The following is a 14218-nucleotide window of genomic DNA, read 5'->3' as shown; positions in this document are numbered from 1 at the left end:
TTAATGGGCACAGAGCTTCAGTTTGAAATGATGCAAAAATTCTGGAGATGGAGAGTGATTATGATTGCACAATATTGTGAGTGAACTTAATACCACAGAACGGTACACTTAAAAATGGTTTAAATGATAAATGTTACATATATTTTACCACAATAAAAAATAAAAATAATAAAAATAAATTTTCAAAAAGAAAACAAAAAACAACTGACAGGAGCTGGTGGTTACATACCCCTGCTTCCTCACCCCTCACATGAGACCATCCGGAAGCAGGTGTGTTACACTATCTCCAGAGTTTCCTTGTGCGATTAAACTCCAGTCGCCACTGTAGTAACTTACTGAATAATGTCCTATCTATTGGCTGCCTTCTCCCCCCTGTCTCATATTCTTGTTCACCTACTGGTGTTCCCTGTATGTCCCAAACAATTACTTGTACTAGAATACTTGTCTCAGGTTCTAATTCTGGGAGAAGCTAAACTAAGACACCCAGGCAAGTTTCTTAACTTCTCTAAATGTTAATTTCCTCATCATGAGAAATAATATTTGGATCACGGGGTTATTGTCAAGATTAAATGAGATCATTCTTGCATGTGCTTAGCACAGTGTCTGACACATAGTAGGTAATTAACATGAGTTTCTTGAACTTCTGGTCCAATAGTTATTTGCCTTTTTGATAAACTGTGTCTCAGTTTCAGGAAGAGATTAGAAACCCAAGAGCTATTCTTTCCCGTCTTCTACCTGATTAACACCTCCCATGTTATTTTTATTGAAATATAGTTGATTTACAAAGTTGTGTTAGTTTCAGGTGTACAGTAAAGTGATTCAGTTATACATATATTTAAAAATATACATATTCTTTTCTTTTACATCAACATCTCCCATGACTTAACATTCACCATTTAACCACAAGAGGCATGAAAAGGAACCGAAATTTTCCATCCAACTCAATCCTTTGCTTAGAAGTGGGCAGAGCCCACAAAGAAAGTTAAACAAGCTCCCAAATATCAGTTAGATCCTCCAAGGCAGACACATCACCATCATACCCTCCTGACCAGGGGAATTAAGAGGGCTGTGGGGTTAATTATACACAAATCTTAATTCTTACCCTTCTCTCTCTTTGGCTCCAAATGTACCATCTTAGCATCACTAAGGCATATGATGAGGACTAAGATGCATTTAGTCTTTTTCTGTTCCACGGTATACCAAATGAAACCATGGAATCCTGAAAATCCATTGAGGTGCATCCTTTGCTAAGTACCATTTTATTTTCTTTGGTTTCTCTTTACTGGTTCACCAAAATACACAGAGAATTTTGTTAAGCACAGTGACCACCTATGCCACTTAGCCTATCAAAGGAATATGCTACTGACTATGGCAGACTCTCCTAAATAAGACTGGTGAGAAGTTCAATTTCTATCCACTACTTTTGCAGAAAATGCCTTTCTTAATATACGTTTTTTTAAAGCTGAACAAACAAAAGTTTACTACACTTATATGTTCAAAAGGGAAGTTCTGGGCTTCCCTGGTGGCGCAGTGGTTAAGAATCTGCCTGCCAATGCAGGGGACACGGGTTCGAGCCCTGGTCTGGGAAGATCCCACATGCCGCGGAGCAACTACGCCCATGAGCCACAACTACTGAGCCTGCGCATCTGGAGCCTGTGCTCCACAACGGGAGAGGCCACGACAATGAGAGGCCCGCGCACCGCGATGAAGAGTGGCCCCCGCTCGCCACAGCTGGAGAAAGCCCTCGCACAGAAACGAAGACCCAACACAGCCAAAAAATAAATAAATAAATAAATAAATTTATTTTTTAAAAAAAGGGAAGTTCTGTACCCCAAAACAAATGACAAAATCCAAATTACATCTTGACCTTTATCATAATCCACAAAGCTTTTTTCTAAAATTTCATATGTCCATAGCCTTTAACTTCATTCTTATCCCTCACAACTGTATAGAGTTGGCCACCTTAAGTCCAAAGCATCTGACTGGGTAAACACCATCTATATTGGGCATGTTTAAATAGTTTCCATCTTTGCCTCAATTACATTATGTTTATGAGGCTCATATTTCTCCTTTATTACTGCCTATATTTTTTTCATTTTCCACTTACTTTTTATAAAATAATGAGAAGATTAAAGAACTACTCAAATGATTACACAGACTCTGCTATACAAATATGGTGATGTTGCTGAAATAAAACTACTTGTTATCAGGTAAGGCAATAATATAGTAGTTCAAAATGTTGGTTCACAAGCTGAAGCACAGAAGTCAAGATTAATGTATGAAAGGCAGTTTATCAGTGTTACCATCTAGAGTACAAAAATCATACAAAAGTAAAGTCGTAGGCAGCTGGTATACATGGGGCACTGAAGGCAGTTTCAGCACAACTCTCAATCTTGTACGCTTCACAGAATAATTAAACCATTTTCATTCATGAGCTTTCTCACACCACTTTCAGAAATTGTACACTATGAATTACCTTAACTATTGCTTTCTATTAGTGTAACAAAGTCAGTTTAATTGCACCCATTAACTGCAAACATTTGCAAACATTTTAAAACAAGATCCATACTCTGTGCTTTGCTCAAAACTCACTGAAAAGGACCTGGTCCCAGACGACATTCAGAGAGATGCTCAAAACCAACAAACAGCGTGGAGTCCCACTACAGATCTTTTATCAGGAGCATCTTCACCTGGAAAATGGTCTTTTAAAGTTATTAAGGCTGCATAAAGTGTGTTTGGTCAATGAAATCAGAATGGGCACTGCTAGGATTCCCAAGACCATATTCATAATCTTTCGATTGTTTTCCAGGTCATCCTGCTACTCCCTTACCCCAATTTCAAACTCCATACTCCCACAAACACCAAAAGCAGGTAGTTATTGCCACGAAAGTGGAATGAAAGAAGAATAAAGAGAATTCAGCATCTCTGGTTGTGTCAGTCCCCTACTGAAACCCTTTGATGGTTAAGCTTGAACTTCATCTCCTTAGTGGATCACAGGGTCTTCATGCCTGTTACTCTCCCTGGCCTCTCTCACAAACCCCCACCCCCAGCCAAGCTAAAGTCCATCTCCTCAGGTCTGCTTTCATCTCCCCAAACCCCCAACCTTCCATCCTCTTGCTCATCTTTGGACCTGGACTGTTTCCTCTGTTATTTGTACCATCAGAATCAAGCCCATGGACTTCCCTCGTGGTCCAGTGGTTGACTTCGCCTTCCAATGCAGGGGGTGTGGGTTCGATCCCTGGTCGGGGAGCTAAGATCCCACATGCCTCGCAGCCAAAACACCAAAACATAGAACAGAAGCGATATTGTAACAAATTCAATAAAGACTCAAAAAAAATGTGATAGGGGAAGGATGTTTAAAAAAAAAAAACAAAAAACCAAGCTTACCCCAGCCAGCTCCTCTTAGTGTTCTATCTCCCCTTAGGTGTTACCTTCTTCTAGAAGCCTGTCTCCATCCTTCATCCATAAATCCCCCCCGTCCTCCTAGAGGAGGACAGCCTGGGTGTTCTGCCATAAGAGCTTCCATGACAGTAGCCTGCTTACTTGTTTGGTGCCCCCCTAGAGGCTACGATCCCTGAGCCCCCCAAAATCACCTGTTTACAACTCTGCTCTATTTACAACTGCATCCCCAGTGCCAGCAGAGAGCTGCCATGAAGCAAGCACACACATATATAGTGAAATTATAATATAATGGCTTAACTCTTTGTTAATAAAGTCCATCATGAAAGTACACCGGACATTCTTGCTTTCCAGGATAAAATAGCTTATAAAATGACAGTTACTTAGCTGATCCTTTGCATGAAAAACCTGTTGTAAAAAAAAAAAAAAAATCATTTTAGACCTGGAAAAGAGCCAGATGATTTTGATATATATTAAGAAATGGAGAAATAAGTAGAAAGCTAGTGGCAAAGCCAGAAATGGAATTTAGGTCTCTTGACTCGCAGGTCAGTGCTCCCATCTCTATATCCAAAAGAATCTGCTCGGAAGTTATTCTAAGCAGCTATTCATGTTGCTGATTTTAAGGATGTCCTGTCAATGTATTCGAAGGCTCTGTATGAAAAGATAGTACTTTCTCAGACTTAACAAAAAAGGTAAAGAATTTCCCTTATGTACCCCTGCTAACTGCTCTCTGTGCCTGCAAGCCTGATAAACAGCAATCACTGAAACTCCAGTGCCTTTGTATCCACCCAGCATCAAACAGGACCTATTTTCAACGAGCTCCTAAGAATACCAAGCTATCATCCAATTTACTACCTAACCTCCTGCTTACCCCCCATGGAGAGGTTTCAGAAACAAGATGGTTAGAGAACCAAAAGGGGGGGTGGGGAAGGAAGCAGGGAGAATTTTATCCAGAAGGAACAAAAAGCACACATCACCAGACAGCAAGAAAACACCTCTGAAGCCCTCTCCTGAGAGCCAAATGTGGAAAAGGATCAACAACACTGCTCCACTAGGATCCTGACCTTTGAACCACAGTCTTGGTCCTCCAGGGATGGCAGTTAGCTTGCAGCCAGCTGGCAGGAAGGCAGCATGGCTAATCTGCCTTAAACCAGGAATAAGAAGGTCATCTCAGTAGGAGTTTGGTGCCTACCAGTGTCACCAAGAAAATAACCATGGATCAGACCAACCTCACATCTTACAGAGCCACTCAACCTTCCACCTTTAGAGGGTTGTTCTCCACCCTCAGAGCAGCTCCCAGACCCCAAATCACCTTGGGCCCCTACCTTCAATCACCTTGGGCCCACAGAAGGTGAACTTCCCACCCTGACCACACCCATCTTGTTTTAGAGAAATCTGCTACAAAAGAACTAGTAACTACAGTGCACAACTCAGTATAATTCCTTACATAAAACCCTGCCCTTTCTTGCTATAATTAGCCATACTGTTTTAGGGGAAAGCCTCTCACAGTTTGCATAAGGATCTGAGCATATTCTTAAAGAACACATTGCTCAATTCCCATTCAAGCTCTTGTCTTCTGAGCCACTAAGAAATTGCCTTGAATTAATAGTTTGCTCTTAATACACTTACGGGGAATGCACTTTGCTGCCTGTAATTCATTCACATTCTGAAATCACAGAATGACAACTACCTTTAGGGGTGGAAAGCTGTAAGGCAAGAAGAAAGAATTAGACTCCCCCCATGCATACACATACACGTGCGTGCACACACTGCACACATACAAGAGAATTAAGTGAGCAAAATGTAGAATTTGAAGAACAGACCACAGCAAAGTAAAGCTGCTGGTATAAGGCATCTATGAACATTGCCACTGGCCTTCCATCTATAGGTGTACCCCAGAGATGCCCTCCAACCCAACCCATACACCTCGTCTGCTGGGGCTACAATCTCACTATTGACTCCCAGGAAAAAGTAATCACTTAGTTCCTTCCTGAAAGTGCTGGCTGCTTTCCTTTCCTTCTCTTTCTCTCTCCCTTTTTTTTTTTTTTTTTAATTTTGTTGAGTGCCCACTAGGTGCCAGCAACTAGAGATTTCCTGGAACTTCAAAGCAACAAATCTGGAAAATGAAATTGGAGAAGGAATGCACAAAATGCTAAAAGCAGAACTTGAGGCACAGACCTGGGAAACAGGGTCAGCCAAGTGCTAAGGAAATCCGGATAGAGCAGAAGTTGAACTGGCCCAAGAGAGGGGTGACCAATTACATCAGCAATTAAGTCAGTGAGGTAGTGGCCTCAAGTTTCCCCAGCTGAGACAGAGTGAGTAGCAAATCATGCAGAGAACTCGGCCCTAGTCATAAAAGACAGATAATCTGACTCTTGCTGGTGCCTTTGGCATTGACATTGGTGGGGCTCAGTTGTTGCTTCTGTTGTAACTGTGTGTAAACACACTGCTCCTACTATGCCCATTGATAATTTAACAGCCTGAGAGTCAAGCAGATGTGGGTTCACCCAACCAAGTTCCGGTTCTACCACGGCATTAATTTTAAGCAAGTTCCTCTGCTCATTTATTCAATCAACAAATATTTATTCAGCAGCTACTATGTGTCAAAGATTCTTCTAAGCACTGGGGGATACAGCAAAAGGCAAAAGCTCTTGCCTTCATAGAGATTATCAAATTCTTTGAGCCTCAGTTTCCTCATCTATAAAATGGGGATAATATACCTACCTTTATGGGCATTATGAAATGAGGGATATAAAGCACCTAGCACATAGTAAATGTTCATAACTGGTGTCCTTCATAGAACAGAGCAAACTTATCCACAACCCCCAATTAGAGTGTAAGCTCCAAGTGAGGAACTATCTATGGTTCACCCCTATACCACCAGTACCTATCACATAGTAGATGCTCAATAAATATTTCACGAATCAATGAATGAGTCCTCAAGCTATAGTAGCCATTATTATGGTAACTGATAATAATTATTCTTCCCCAAACCACTGAGGTTCTACTACCTTAAAAAGCAACAGGACATTAAATTAAAGGCTTTTTTTTAAAGTAAGGTGCACTACACACTATATCTTTGGACTTTTTTTTTAACATGACAGCAAATGTAATTAAGCATAAGTATTCCAATTCATAGAACCTATGAGTACAGAGACCTACATGGACAGCTAATGTAGATGCTACCTCCTACTTTCCTAAGCACAAAGTAAGGACAAGTTGGCCAGACCTCAGGTTGATCCAGAAGACACATAAAAAGTAAGTTAAAGTTTAGCAGATGTGCTAAAAGATGATCTATCAGTAAAGAGAAGCTTTATAGAAAGTGCTGCATAAACAATCACAAAATCTCAATGGCTTAAAACAACAAAGGTATTTCTCGGTCACATTGTATGTCCAATGCCAGTTGACTGGAAGCTTTGCTCATTTAGTGACTCAGGGACCCTGGCAGATGGAGGCTCCATCTCAACAGGTGCTTGCATGATCATCACAGCAGAAAAGAGTACTGGACGGTCTCACACTGGAAATTAAATGTTCTAGCATAGAGGTCACACACATACACCTGGAGAAAAAGTAGCTGTGGCGAACATTAACAACCTCTACCCTGGATGATACTAAAACACAGCAAGCTGTGGAATAACAAAGGGATTTGTTAAAGAGGATGCTCCAATAAAACATCTGGACAGCTCTAAGATTCACATAATCCTGGACCTGGGAGAATGTGTAGGGATCATTTCAGAGCAGTGGCCTCAACATAAAGACATACCAGACTACACAAACCTGGACCCTGAATTTTCAGAGCAGCTCTACTTTTTTCTGTAAATATACTCAGGGTCCAGACAAGTTTTTATTCAGGAAACAAAAGTTTCTACAGCTGAAAAACATTTGAAAACCGCTAATGTAAACCAAATCCTTTATTTTACAGATTAAAAAAGTAGAGAGGAGAAAAAACGGAGGCCCAGGAAGTTAAATTGACCCTGTCCCACCCCTAAGAAAGCTCCAGAATGATTAGCAGTTGTGGAAATAAGTCCATTGACAGAATTTGTTGTATTGTTCACCACTCTCTGGCCATACCCTTCAACTCTGCTACCTTTGGCACAATGGAGCCAGACCCAGACCAAAATCATGTCATACAAGGTCATGAAGGGTTCAGTAAATGATATAGACAAGAAGTAGAAGTCCCCACCTATTGCACTAAATAATGATTCACATCCCATTAACAATTCTCTACATTACTCATTCCCTACTTCCTGGTAAATGTGAAGCCATTAGTAGAAGTTAATACTAACCTTCAGGAGACCTTCATTTTTGTTCTCAGAAGATTACAGGTAAACAGCCAACTATGATTTGTGTTCACTCAGTTCCATCCTCTTCTCATGTTCCCAGCTCACCTTTGTGCCCAGCTTCTCCTCCACCTTCATTCACACTAAAGCACTGGTGTCACGTATTTAAGCCTCAATGATCTTCCAACCCCCAGTCTCTGTCTTTTCCAAATCATCTTACACAGTTGTCCCTCAGTATCTGCAGGGGATTGGCTCCCAGAATGACCATGGATGGCAAAAATCTGAGGATGCTCAAGTCCCTTACTGTCAACCCTCCAGACGCAGAACCCATATATACTGAGGGCCAACTGTACTCATTAGCCCAGAACTAAAACTCAGACTTTTCAACCTGGAATCCAGTAGCTTCCTCAATTTTACCCCAAATTACTTTTCCAACACCATCTCTTCTGCGGCAATATTTGCCCAGCCAAAGGCAGGATGATGTCCCTGAAAGTCACAATGACATAGCGATGAATCCTAGATCTCGTGCAAATGCCTTAATATGATTTTTGATGTTCTCACCTTTAAAATAGGTATGATGGCATCTACTTTGAAAGGCTCTTGAGAAGGTATGTATCAGCGAGGATTATGTTTGATTACAAGTAACAAATAGTGGCTTACAAGTAAGGAGGTTATTTGTTTTAAGCAACAAGAAGTACAGGGGAAGGCAGTCTAGGCTGGTACTATGGCTCAACAATGTCATCAAGACCAAGAGCCTTCCAGGTTCCAGCTTTGTCATTTTTAATACATGGTCTTATCTTTGTTGTTGTAGGTCGCTGCTGTGCCTCAAGGCGTTGTGCCCATTCTCCCAGCAGCAAGAAGCAAAAAGGGGTCAAATGCTGCTGGGGTATACCAGCCAAGTGTGTCCTCCTCATTAAGCTTTAAGGAAGGCCCCCATCCAACAACATCCACTTGCATCATTATAAGAACTGAATTTCGTGGCCATTCATGTAAGGGAGTTTGGGAGCGTGAGATGCGCATATCCCCATCCCAAACAAAATTGGAGTTCTTTTAGTTAGAAAGGAGAGAACGAATACTGGATAGGCAATCAGCAATGTCTACCCCAATATTAAATTATATACTTTACGTAAAGTGCTAAGCAGAGTACATAGCACATAGTTAACTGCTCGATAAAAGTTAAGCTATAATTATTGATATTATTATAATTATTATTGTTATTATTATTCATGTGTCTTACCCTCTAGCCAAATGGAATAACTCATTATATCCAGATGTGCTCCTTACACTTCTACTATATCCACTGCTCTATCTGTATCTCTAAAACTGTCACTGCTTCAAGGTCCAGGAAAATGCCATTTCATCCAAGAAGTCTTTCCTGACACCTACTCCGAATAAGTTCTATGGTAACAGGACTCACGTCAGACAAAAACTCTTGAGCTCCTCACTCCATTGAGCACAGTCCCTCAAACACAGTAGGTTCTAATAAATAGTGCCTTGATCATTTAAGTTAATTCACGTATACACTCATGTATATATTCATACCTGCTTTTACAGTCAGTCCTCTAGAATCAAACATGGTATATTCCTGAAATGCAAAAGTAAAACACTAGGTTTCTATGTCATAAAGCCAGGGGTAGGAGTGAGGGGATGAAGACTGCATTCCCCAAGAATGAGAAGAAAGAATTACAAAATTCTATAAAAACACCATACTTCTTACACATTGTAGGAGTACAGATTATAGTTCATCAAATATTCCCTCCCCAACTATGGGCAGAGTCTACTTTTACCCATGGATGTTGGGCTTCCCCATGTGACTTGGTATATCCAAAAACACTGTTAGTGGAAATGACATTAGCTTGTGCAACTTGGCAAGGCTCTTGAATACAGTGATCTGCCGTGATAAGAGCATGCCCCAAGTAGCTGCTATCCCTTCAGCCTGGGCCCCAAACACAGGTGGAGCAGACCAGAATCCAACTTACAGCCTACAGCAGAGTCACCACAAGGAGCCCAACCTAGATGAGCCAAATAACACTCAACTGACAGACTCATGAGGGTGAAAATAAATACCTGTTTTTTTGTTTGTTTGTTTGTTTTTTAAGAAGATACCTCTTTTCTTTTTTTAAATATTTATTTATTTATTTATTTATTTATTTATCTGGCTGCATTGGGTCTTAGTTGCAGCACACGGGATCTTCATTGCAGCATGTGGGCTCTTTGTTGTGGCACACGGGCTTTTCTCTAGTTGCGGCGCACTTTTCTCTAGTTGAGGTGCACAGGCTCCAGAATGTGAGGGCTCAGTAGTTAGTTGCCCCATGGCAGATGGGATCTTAGTTCCCTGACCAGGGATCAAACCCTCGTTCCCTGCATGGGAAGGTGGATTCTTAACCACTGGACCACCAGGGAAGTCCCGAGAATAAATACCTGTTGCTGTAAGTCCGGGAGTTTTGTTAGGCAGCAAACGTTGACTAATTTATTTTTTACCATTTGATATAATTTCACATTTATTACATAATCATTCATTTTGTTCTTTTTCTTCTCGTAAGAAAGAACCAGTTAAAGCATCTCTGCCTTTGGTACACCTAATGATTTCTATCTTTGGATCAACTGTTTTAAATTTATGAGACCTACATTATCATTAATATCAATGCTTTTCTATTTTCCTTTTGTTCTACTATCTTCCTAAAATAAGGAAAATCACAATCAAGTATCAAGGAATAACATAAACATTGCTAAAACTGAACTGCTGGCTGGCACGTAGGTCTCCCATATGACAGCCAAAATGTTAACTTCTGAGCTGATAAAAGGGGTTAAAGCAAGTCCTAGTAAAACAAATGAAAATGTTGATTGTACAAAGTCAACCCCACCAAAATCAAAGACTATCTGTTGAGGTGAATTTGTGGACTCCAACACCATTCATCTAAACTCACTTTTCAGGATACCTGTTTTGGCCAACCATGACCACTGAGTTTCATCAATGGGAAGAAGACACTGATGGGCTTAAGTCTGTGGTTTTTGTAACATAATAAAGCAAGAGAGCAATATTGTTTTAATAGGATAATTTTAAATATAATTATATTTAATCACTAATGAAAAAGAATCTCTTTGTAAGTAGAAGAGAAAATAAAATTCCTATCCTTTAGCAAAAACAAAACAAGAAAACAAGCCAATTGAATGAAAAGAGCATGTATTCAAATAAGACCTATTCAGAACTCCAATTGGAAATTTAAGATATCAAGAAAAATGGAAGAGTGTGCATTCTATTCTGTTTTACCTTTTTTTAAGTCACTGTTAAGTTTGAAACCAAATTTCCTCTGGGCCAAAACTGACATACTGGAAATATATAATACACAAAATTACTTAAATTGCCTGTTGGTGGAGGCAACAGCTTTCAAAGTGGAAGGGCAAATAGGACAGTGCAAAGACCATCAATATGGCAGTGGACTCTTAACAGAATAGACCCTATGTAAGCTGGAAGAGCCCACACTGCAGACTGGACACATGCAGACTGCACAACCAAAATTTGAATTCAAGGCCATGCCCAAGGTCATGGGCTCTGGGTCAGAGAAACCTGGGCTCAAGTTCTCACTCTCACACTAAACTGTGGCAAGATACTTAATTCCTTTTAGTTTCCTCATCTATAACTTGAGGATAATAATAGTCCTACCTACCTCATAGGGGCTTTGCAGGGTTTAAAAAAGAAAATACATGTAAAGTACTCCCCAAAGTGCTAGCATATGCAATAACAATAATAATGATAATAGTAATAATACTACCTTGACAAACCTGTCTCCTACATGAAGACCATCCTAATCAGTGTACGCTGGCTCACAATCTGTTCATGAAATGCTGAATGCACAGCTTTATATTCATATCCAGGTACAACTTCTATAAGGTGACAGCTCTCTGGTTCAACCAGTAATTTTTCCACTGAATTCAGGGACAAGAGTATTGAAAAATTAGCCTTTCACTAATAGAGAATTGAGAAGGATCTGCTCCTTCCACCCACAATCCATCCACCCTTGAAAATCTTGCTGGTGAAAGCCATGCTTCCATCACAATCCACACACCACCACCCCCAAACTGTACAAGGCTTTCATTAAAGCACAGAAGCAGACCGACAAGATGGCTCACCTTAAAAGCAAATTCACCTTAAACGCAAACTCTTCTACCCTCCAGAAAGGATCTGGCTTGACCCCACTGCCACCTCCAAACTGACACCCAAACTGGAAGTGAAGAAGGCAGCCTTCACTTCCAGAAGTTGGGTTACACTGTCAAAAACTAAAAGAATCTATTCGTGGTAATCCAAATAAAGCATGCTTGCCTGCTTCACAAATATCTTAAAAATCCACCCAATAGAGCCAAGAGCCAAGTACTGTATACTGAGAAACAACGTGACTTTACAAGGACAAGAGTGACCATAGGAGACAAAGTGCCACACCCTTTTCCAGATACCTCAACAGTAAATGGTATCTCTTATAAAGGAGCCTGCAATTCCAGAGAAACAGGTGGACAATTCTAACCCCCAACACCCTCTCCCATTTCATTCTTTACACAGATTCATTTCATTTTCATTTTTAGCCAACGGCCTGAGCACCCTCAACTACTACAACTAAAAAAGGGATGGGGGTGACAAATACAAGTCAAGCATACTTGCTTCTAAGCCCATTTTCGAAGTTTTCTTCTCGCTTGTCTGCCTCTCACAGCTGGAGCCTCATACCTGGTATAAACCAATGGTTAAGTAAAACCACTGATTTAAAAAGCCAACCAGGAAACTAACCCTGACAGTGGGAACTGCCCTCCTCTCTCGAGCATTGATTGGCTCTTGAGGTTCCAGCGGTCCCCATTCTGCCCACATAAGTGGTAGGTGTGGCTGTCAATCACAGAGGGAGCTGACAATTCACCGCTCCGGGAGTAAACTGCCTTTCATCCAGCAAAGGCAGGTAGCCGCCTAAAATCGATCCGCTCGTAACAGAGCGGACCCTCCCTCTCGGGCAAGGATAACAGAGACCCTTAAGTACAAAATAAATAAGGCAGGGCCGATCGTAGTTTACGAGCGCTGTTTTATTATCCCGCACCAAAGCAGCCCTTAATCTTCACTGTCCTAAGATGATCTTTCAAAGGCTCCGACAGTAATAAAAAATAAATAAAATGAATAGGTACAACCCTATAAGTATCCCTTTTCTTGTATAATTCGGAGATGGGAAAGGCCAGGGAAGGAATGTCGTTCAGTTTAATTTCACATCGTATTCGTTTGCATATACCACCACCCTCTAACCCTCCCCAATAAATCTGGCTTCATGTTCTCTGACACGGTTTTTTTTTTTTTTTTTTTGAACCGCTGCCCTCGGAGCCCACCGAAGCAGCTAGGTACCCCACCCCCTAGTCTGAGGCTCCACCTTTCTCTACTTTGTTCTGCTTGGGAATTCCCTGAGACCCTTGCCCCTGCCAACACCCCACCCTTCAAGGCAAGCGGGGGAAAGCCAGGCGAAAGGGGGAGATGGAAAGAAGAAAGGCAATAGCAATGAGGGTGGCTGCCGGAGAGGGACTGCGGGAGGTGGCCCGGGCCGCCGGGGCGAGCGAGCGGCCCCCGCGCGCCGGAGGAAGCCGTGCACTTGTTCCAATCCGGGGGTTTCTACATCGAGACAAATCCGCCCTTAGGCCGCCCCATCCTTTCCCCCGCCCCAGCAAGCCCTGGTGGAGGCGGGTGGTTCACCCCTCGGCTCCCCCCCGATAACGCATTGCAGCTCCCCACGAGTGAGGGGGACCCGGCACGAGGGATGCCCGGGCACGGGCGCCCCGAGGAAGCCGGGCGCTCAGCGGCCCCGGCGTCTACGTCTCACCTTTCCGATGCTCGCCGCGGGGCCGTCCCACATGGATTTTTACAACCTCTTGTCGCCTTGGCCCCGGGCGGCCGCGAGGAGCCGGAGCCGGCACCGGAGCCGAAGCCAGAGAGAGCAGGAGCGGGAGGAGGAGGAGGAGCAGGGAGGGAAGGGGTGGGGGGGAGGGAAGGAGGAAAGGCGCCGTTCCGAAGGCCGAGACCGGGCGCCGGGCCGGGCGGGGCCGACGGCCGAGGGGGCGGCACCCGCCGCAGTCTCGAGACTGGCGCTCGCGCGGGCGCTGCCAAAACTGCGCTCCGCCGGGCCCCCCGCCCGCCCGCTCGGTGCGCTCGCTCGCTCGCCGCTGCCCTGACTCACATTCCCAGCATTCCCGAGGAGCTGCTTGTGGGGGGGCCGGGGCTGGGACGCGGCCACCTCCGCGGGGGGCAGCAGAGAGCGCCCGGCCCGGGCAAGGTGCAGGCACGGGGGTCTTCGTAACGCCTCCTCCCAGGAGGCCGCTGTCTCGGAGTATCTCGTCTCCATCTCCTGTCCCCGACGCCCCTTCCCGGCTACCCCCCTCCAAAAGCTGCCAGGCACTCCGGGGATTAGGTGGCTTCAGCGACAGGGACAGGGATGACACTTGGTGGAGGGGGTGCAACTATCTTTCAAGTTAAGCTTTAGAGCGGGGGTCGAGGTTCCCTTACCCTGGCACCCTCGCATTAG

General features: G+C 43.1%; 1 protein-coding gene across 4 annotated transcripts in view; it reads right to left on the bottom strand.

Moving 5' to 3' along the window:
- Positions 1-13642, bottom strand: part of ERC2 (ELKS/RAB6-interacting/CAST family member 2) — a 974163-nt gene extending 960521 nt beyond the window's left edge. For all 4 annotated transcript variants that reach the window (XM_057555674.1, XM_057555676.1, XM_057555675.1 and 1 more), the window contains exon 1: positions 13520-13642. The gene's annotated coding sequence lies outside the window, so the exon portion shown is untranslated. The remainder of the gene's footprint in view (positions 1-13519) is intronic.
- Between the last annotated feature and the right edge of the window lie 576 nt (positions 13643-14218).

Source organism: Balaenoptera acutorostrata, chromosome 10 (genome assembly GCF_949987535.1).
Source record: "Balaenoptera acutorostrata chromosome 10, mBalAcu1.1, whole genome shotgun sequence".
Classification (NCBI taxonomy): Eukaryota; Metazoa; Chordata; class Mammalia; order Artiodactyla; family Balaenopteridae; genus Balaenoptera; species Balaenoptera acutorostrata.
Note: the sequence above shows the minus strand (reverse complement) of the source record. Positions and strands in the feature narration are given on the sequence as shown.